The sequence below is a fragment of the Salvelinus sp. IW2-2015 genome, linkage group LG2, assembly GCF_002910315.2.
Source record: "Salvelinus sp. IW2-2015 linkage group LG2, ASM291031v2, whole genome shotgun sequence".
NCBI lineage: Eukaryota > Metazoa > Chordata > Actinopteri > Salmoniformes > Salmonidae > Salvelinus > Salvelinus sp. IW2-2015.
The window spans coordinates 40852040-40858347 of NC_036839.1; positions in this window are offsets into that span (position 1 = coordinate 40852040).

The following is a 6308-nucleotide window of genomic DNA, read 5'->3' on the forward strand; positions in this document are numbered from 1 at the left end:
GGAATAAGATCTCAGAGTGGAGCAAATCGGGTGGTGTAAGGTGATGTGGAGCAGCTGGACTGATCAAACAGGGAAGCAGTGGATTAAAGGGGTGATAACAGGGGTGGTGTCAAGCAGCTGGACTGATCAAACAGAGAAGCAGTGGATTAAAGGGGTGATAACAGGGGTGGTGTCGAGCAGCTGGACTGATCAAACAGAGAAGCAGTGGATTAAAGGGGTGATAACAGGGGTGGTGTCGAGCAGCTGGACTGATCAAAAAGGGAAGCAGTGGATTAAAGGGGTGATAACAGGGGTGGTGTCGAGCAGCTGGACTGATCAAACAGGGTAGCAGAGGATTAAAGGGGTGATAACAGGAGTGCCTGTGAGTGTTAGTATTAAAGAGTTAAGTAACAATTTGAGAGGAGGCGTTCTGGTGAATGTTCAAAGATTGCTAGCAACAAGGGGTGGAGTTAGGGGTGGAGTTAGGGTAGATAGCTGTCTATTCTGTTACACTTCAAGGACAGGGTACTGCCAAATAAAGTAACCATAGGATATACAGTGCATTCAGAAACTATTCAGACCCCTTAACTTTTTCCATATTTTGTTATGTTACAACCTTATTCTAAAATGGATTAAATAAATACAAATCCTCATCAATCTACACACAATACCCCATAATGACATCACAATACCCCATAATGGCAAAGTGAAAAAATATTTTTGGAAATTTTTGCAAACAAAAAAAGATAGGGGTCAAAATCATGTTTTCATTAACTTTCAAACCCCTCCTTTTGAGGATAACAGCACAGAGCCTTTTTGTAAAATATTTTATTTTACATAAGTATTCAGACCCTTTGCTATGACACTAGAAATTGAGGTCAGGTGCATCCTGTTTCCATTGATCATCCTTGAGATGTTTCTACAACTTGATTGGAGTCCACCTGTGGTAAATTCAATTGATTGGACATGATTTGGAAAGGCACACCTGTCTATATAAGGTCTCACAGTTGACAGTGCATGTCAGAGCAAAAACTAAGCCATGAGGTCGAAGGAATTGTCCATAGAACTCTGAGACAGGATGGTGTTGAAGCACAGATCTGGGGAAGGGTACCAAAAAAGTCTGCACCATTGAATGTCCCCATGAACACAGTGGCCTCCATCATTCTTAAATGGAAGAAGTTTGGAACCACCAAGACTTTTCCTAGAGCTGGCCGCCCGGCCAAACTGAATAATCAGGGGAGAAGGTCAGGGAGGTGACCAAGAACCCGRTGGTCACTCTGACAATGCTCCAGAGTTCCTCTGTGGAGATGGGAGAACCTTCCAGAAGTACAACCATCTCTGTAGCACTACACCAATCAGGCCTTTATGGCAGTGGCCGGACGGAAGCCACTCCTCAGTAAAAGGCACATGACAGTCCATTTTGAGTTTTCCAAAAGGCACCTAAAGGACTCACAGACCATGAAAAATAAGATTTTCGGGTCTGATGACACCAAGATTAAACTATTTGGCCTGAATGCCAAGTGTCACGTCTGGAGGAAACCTGGCACGTATTGTGTTTAGATTGATGAGGGAAAAAAACAATTGAATCAATTTCAGAATAAGGCTGTAATGTAAGAAAATGTGGAAAAAGTCAAGAGGTCTGAATACTTTCCGAAAGCACTGTAAATGGAGCACGCTACCATTTGACCATAAACAACAGTTTATATACAAGATATGACGTCATAGGTTACAGAATAAATCTCCTCCTCCTGACCAATATAAAACAGATTCAAAAGTTCATTCCAACTTCCCAGCGCACACACATGACACATAATATAATCTATTCTCCTGAAGGCTCACTATAATTTATTACCACTTTAGCAGACAACTCAAGATAATGGAAGACCTAAAAAGTTACTCACTGCCTTATCTAAACATCTCAGGGCTAAGTTGGGTCAGTTCAACCATAGTTTAACGACCCTTTTTGCTTACTTTATAACCCACAGCACAAATCTCTTTTCACTAGGCGTGCAGAGTTCAATTAGTTATAGTTTTATCTAAATCTAGAAATTGTTTTAGTTATTATTAACAAAATTCCTAACAGATGGTTTCCAATCTAGCTCCCTGCAGCTAATCTGGGCGTGTGGTCAAGTACATGGGTTTTACTAGCGTTAGTTTAGGAGTAGAACAATCCATCATTGTTCCTAATCATTCTTGCATCTGAGAAACTAAGCCAGGTTGGGGGTTAAAACAACACCAGGTGCAGATAACCACAAGATGAATCCGAGGTGGCTTATGATGCCCCCCGATCTGCATGGGAGGGGTGGAACCAGCCATGACTAAGCATCTTTAGTGTCTGCTATGTAAGAACCAGGATTCCTCTGTAAGGTGAGGCTCTCGGTCCAACACTCAGGAGTGTTGGGTCGACCAGCACTCACTCCATTCACTTGTGTGTGTGTGGTGTGACCTGCTCTTCATTAATACGTTTTGAATAAGGTAATATCCTGATTGGTGATTGACCTTGTCTCTCATTATTGATTAGAATTGCCATGACAGATGTTATACCTGCCATGTGGCAACAGCCTGTAAGGAGAAAAAGAGGTGTGCCAGGTATGGAGGGCAGCATGAGTATGGGAGGTGTGAGTATGGTGGACAACCAACGTGCTGCAGCTGTGGGGGTGCTCATAGTGTGGCATATGGTGGGTGTGAGGCAATGAAGCAGGCAGTGGGAGTGGAGAGAATGGTGTCATATGAGGCAGTGAGGGTGGTCCAGGTCCAGGGATATACAGGTTCAAGAGATACAGGGGAGTACGGATGGATGGAAATTACCAGGTGATTGAAAATCTGAAAGAAATTAAAGATCTGGTGTGCCTGAATGATGACCGAGGGACCAGGATTGATGTTGCCACAGAGAAAGAGGACCTCACTCTGGACCTCACTCTGGTATCTAGTGCGATGGCAGGAATCTGTGAGTGGGAGGTATGGGGGGAGTCGACAGTAGGGAGTGTTCATTACCCCATAGTATGGACAGTAGGCCAGAAGGAGAAGGAGGTGTTAGTGGATGGAGTAATCAGGTGGGTGTTTGGAAGGGCAAAGTTGGATCAGTTTCAGGAGCTGAGTGAGCAGGTGATGGCTCAGGTGGATATGAGAGGGGATGTGGATAGTATGAATAACTGAGTTAGAACAGCTTAAGTGGGGGCAGCTACTGAGGCAATACCTAAGAGTTCAGGGCTGAGGAGGAAAGCAGTCCCATGGTGGATGGAGGAGTGTGGGGCAATGGTGAGGAGTAGGAACAAGGCATTTAAAGTACTGAAAAGGATGCTTAACTTTCAACATCTCATTCAGTATAAGCAGACTCAGGCCCTGGTGAGGAGAACTATCCGTTAGGCAAAGAGGTCATGTTGCCGTCGGTTCTGTGATACCATTGGAAGGGCGACACCTGTCGGAGAAGTGTGGGGGATGACTAAGAGGATGAGTGGTGTCAGAAGGGAGTGGGATTATCCAGTGTTGACAAGTGGGGAGGATGTGGCAGTAACAGATGAGGAGAAGGAAGAGATGATGGCCAAAGCGTTTCTCCAAGTACATAGCTCAGCAAATTTGGCAGAGGAGGGGCAGATGGGGAGAGAGAGCATGAAAGAGGAGCATCCTGGAGTATTGGATAGGAGGGAGGACGTAAAGTATGTGTTGAATGCACCATTTACCATGGCAGAGATGAAAAGGGCAATAAGTAAGGCTGGGATAACTTCACGTGGGAAATATGAGGTGTGCTATGTTATGTTGGCCCATCTTAGTGATGAGGCACTGGATAAGGTATTGGTGTTGTACAGCAGAGTGTGGGAGGAGGGTAAACTACCAGGCAGCTGGAAGGAGGCAGTAGCGATACCAATCAGGAAGCCAGGGAAGTACCCAAMGAGGCCAACAAGCTATCGGCCAATGGCTTTAACATCACATGTATGTAAGATTATGGAATGTATGATTACGGGGAGGCTAAGTTAGTTCCTGTAGAGCAGAGGTCTAGTATCACCACATCAGAGTGGGTTCAGGAAGGGAAGGGGAACTATAGACCCAGTGCTTTGCTCAGAAGCAGAGGTCAGGAAGGCTCAGGTGAACAAGGAGTCTGTTGTAGCTGTCTTTTTTTATGTGGAGAAGCCATATGATATGATGTGGAAGGAGGAGTTGTTAATCAAGCTTGATATTATGGGGGTAGGAAGAAGAACATACAACTGGATAAAGGATATCCTGTTAGGAAGGTCTATCCAGGTGAGGGTGGGGAAGTCTCTATCAGGCAGCTACCTGGTGGATAACGGTACACCGCATGGGAGCGTATTTAGTCCTCTGTTGTTCTCAATCGTGATCAATGATGATTACTTTCAGGTACGGACGGATATTGGGAGGTCGTAATTTGCAGATTATGGGGCCTTATGGAAGAGCGGAAGACACATGCCATACATAGTCATGAAGGTACAGGAAGCAATTGATGAGCTAGAGCAGTGGGCATTAATGTGAGGATTCAGGTTCTTTATAGAGAAAACTCAGACAGTGTTCTTTACCAAAAAGAAGGTGGGAGATGAGGTATGCTTGAGGTTATATGGGAGAAACTTGGAGAGGGTGGGGGCCTTCAGGTTCCTTGGGGTAGAGTTTGACCCCAGACTGACCTGGGCAGAACACATTGAGAGAGTGGTGGGAAAGTGTAAAAAAGTTGAACAAATGTATGCGCGTGTCGTAACGGGTGAAGATGGGGCTGGCGTTTCTCAATGGGACCTTGTATGTTGCATGATCCGGTCTGAGACAGGAAGGAGTATGGGGCTGGGCGTTGCCTCATGAGACCATGTATGTTGCATTATCCTGTCTGGCAGAGAGTGGGTGTTGGTGTTCCTCATTGAGGACCATGTAATGTTGCATTGATCCTGTCTGACGGGGAAGAGAGCGAGGCTGGGCGTTCCTCATTGGAGGACCATTGTTAGTGCATTTATCTGTCTGACGAGGAAGGAGTGGGGCTGGCGTTCCTCAATGAGGACCATGTAATGTTGCATTGATCCTGTCTGACGGGAAGGAGTTGGGAGGCGGCGTTCATTCGTGAGACCATGTATGTTACATTATCCTGTCTGACGGTAAGGAGGGGGGCGGCGTTCCTCAATGAGGACCATGTATGTTTGCATTGATCCTGTCTGCGGGAAGGATGGGGGGCTGGGCGTTCCACCCCATTTGAGGACCATGTATGTTGCATTGATCCTGTCTTGACGGGAAGGAGTGGGGCTGGGCGTCCTCATGAGGACCCAGTATTGTTCATTGATCCGGTCTGACAGGGAAGGAATGGGGGCTGGTGTTCCTCATTGAGGACCATGTATGTTGCATTCATCCGTCTGAGGAAGGAGTGGGCGGGCGTTCCGCATTGAGACCATGTATTGCATTGATCCTGGTTCTACGGGGAAGGAGTGAGGCGCTGGGCGTTCCTCATGAGGACCATTGTATGTTGCATTGATCCTGTCTGGCAGAAGGAGTGGGGCTGGCGTTCCTCAATGAGGACCATGTATGTTGCATTATCCGGGTCTGACGGGAAGGAAGTGGAGGGCTTGCGTCCTCATTGAGGACCATGTATGTGCATTGATCCTGTCTGACGGGAAGAGTGGGGGCTGGCTTCCTCATTGAGGACCAGTGATTTGCATTATCCGTCTGACGGGGAAAGGAGTGGGGGGCTGGGCGTTCCTCATTGAGGACCATGTATGTTGCATTGATCCTGTCTGACGGGGAAGGAGTGGGAGGCTGGGCGTTCCTCATTGAGGACCATGTATGTTGCATTGATCCGATCTGTAATAGACTATGGCAGTATAGCGTATGGTTCGACAGCCCGGACCTGATTGGAAAGGCTAGATGTCATAAAGGGGCAAGGACTCAGAATATGTAGTGGGGAGTTTCGGACGTCCCCAGTGGCTGCACTACAGGTGGAGATGGGGKATATGCCATTGCAGATTAGGAGACAGCAGCTGGCAATTAATTATTGGGTCAACCTACAGAGACATGTGGTGTCTCATCCTGCAAAAGGGATTTTACAGGCATGCTGGGAACATGAGCAAGGACAGAACACAAGCTTTGGGTGGGAGGGTAATACCCAGGCGAAGGAGATGGGACTATATGGTAGGGAGTTTAGTCCAATGGTAGCTATTCCTATAAATCCACCATGGCTACTCCCACCTCCAGTAGGTGATCTAGAAGTGTTGGAGAAACTATAAAAAGATAGGGAGGGTGTTGATCCATCTGATTTGTTTAATAGACGTCTGGATAMTGTGTATCAGGATTTTGTGGCCATTAACACAGATGGTTCAAAACATCCAAGAACAGGACGTACTGGR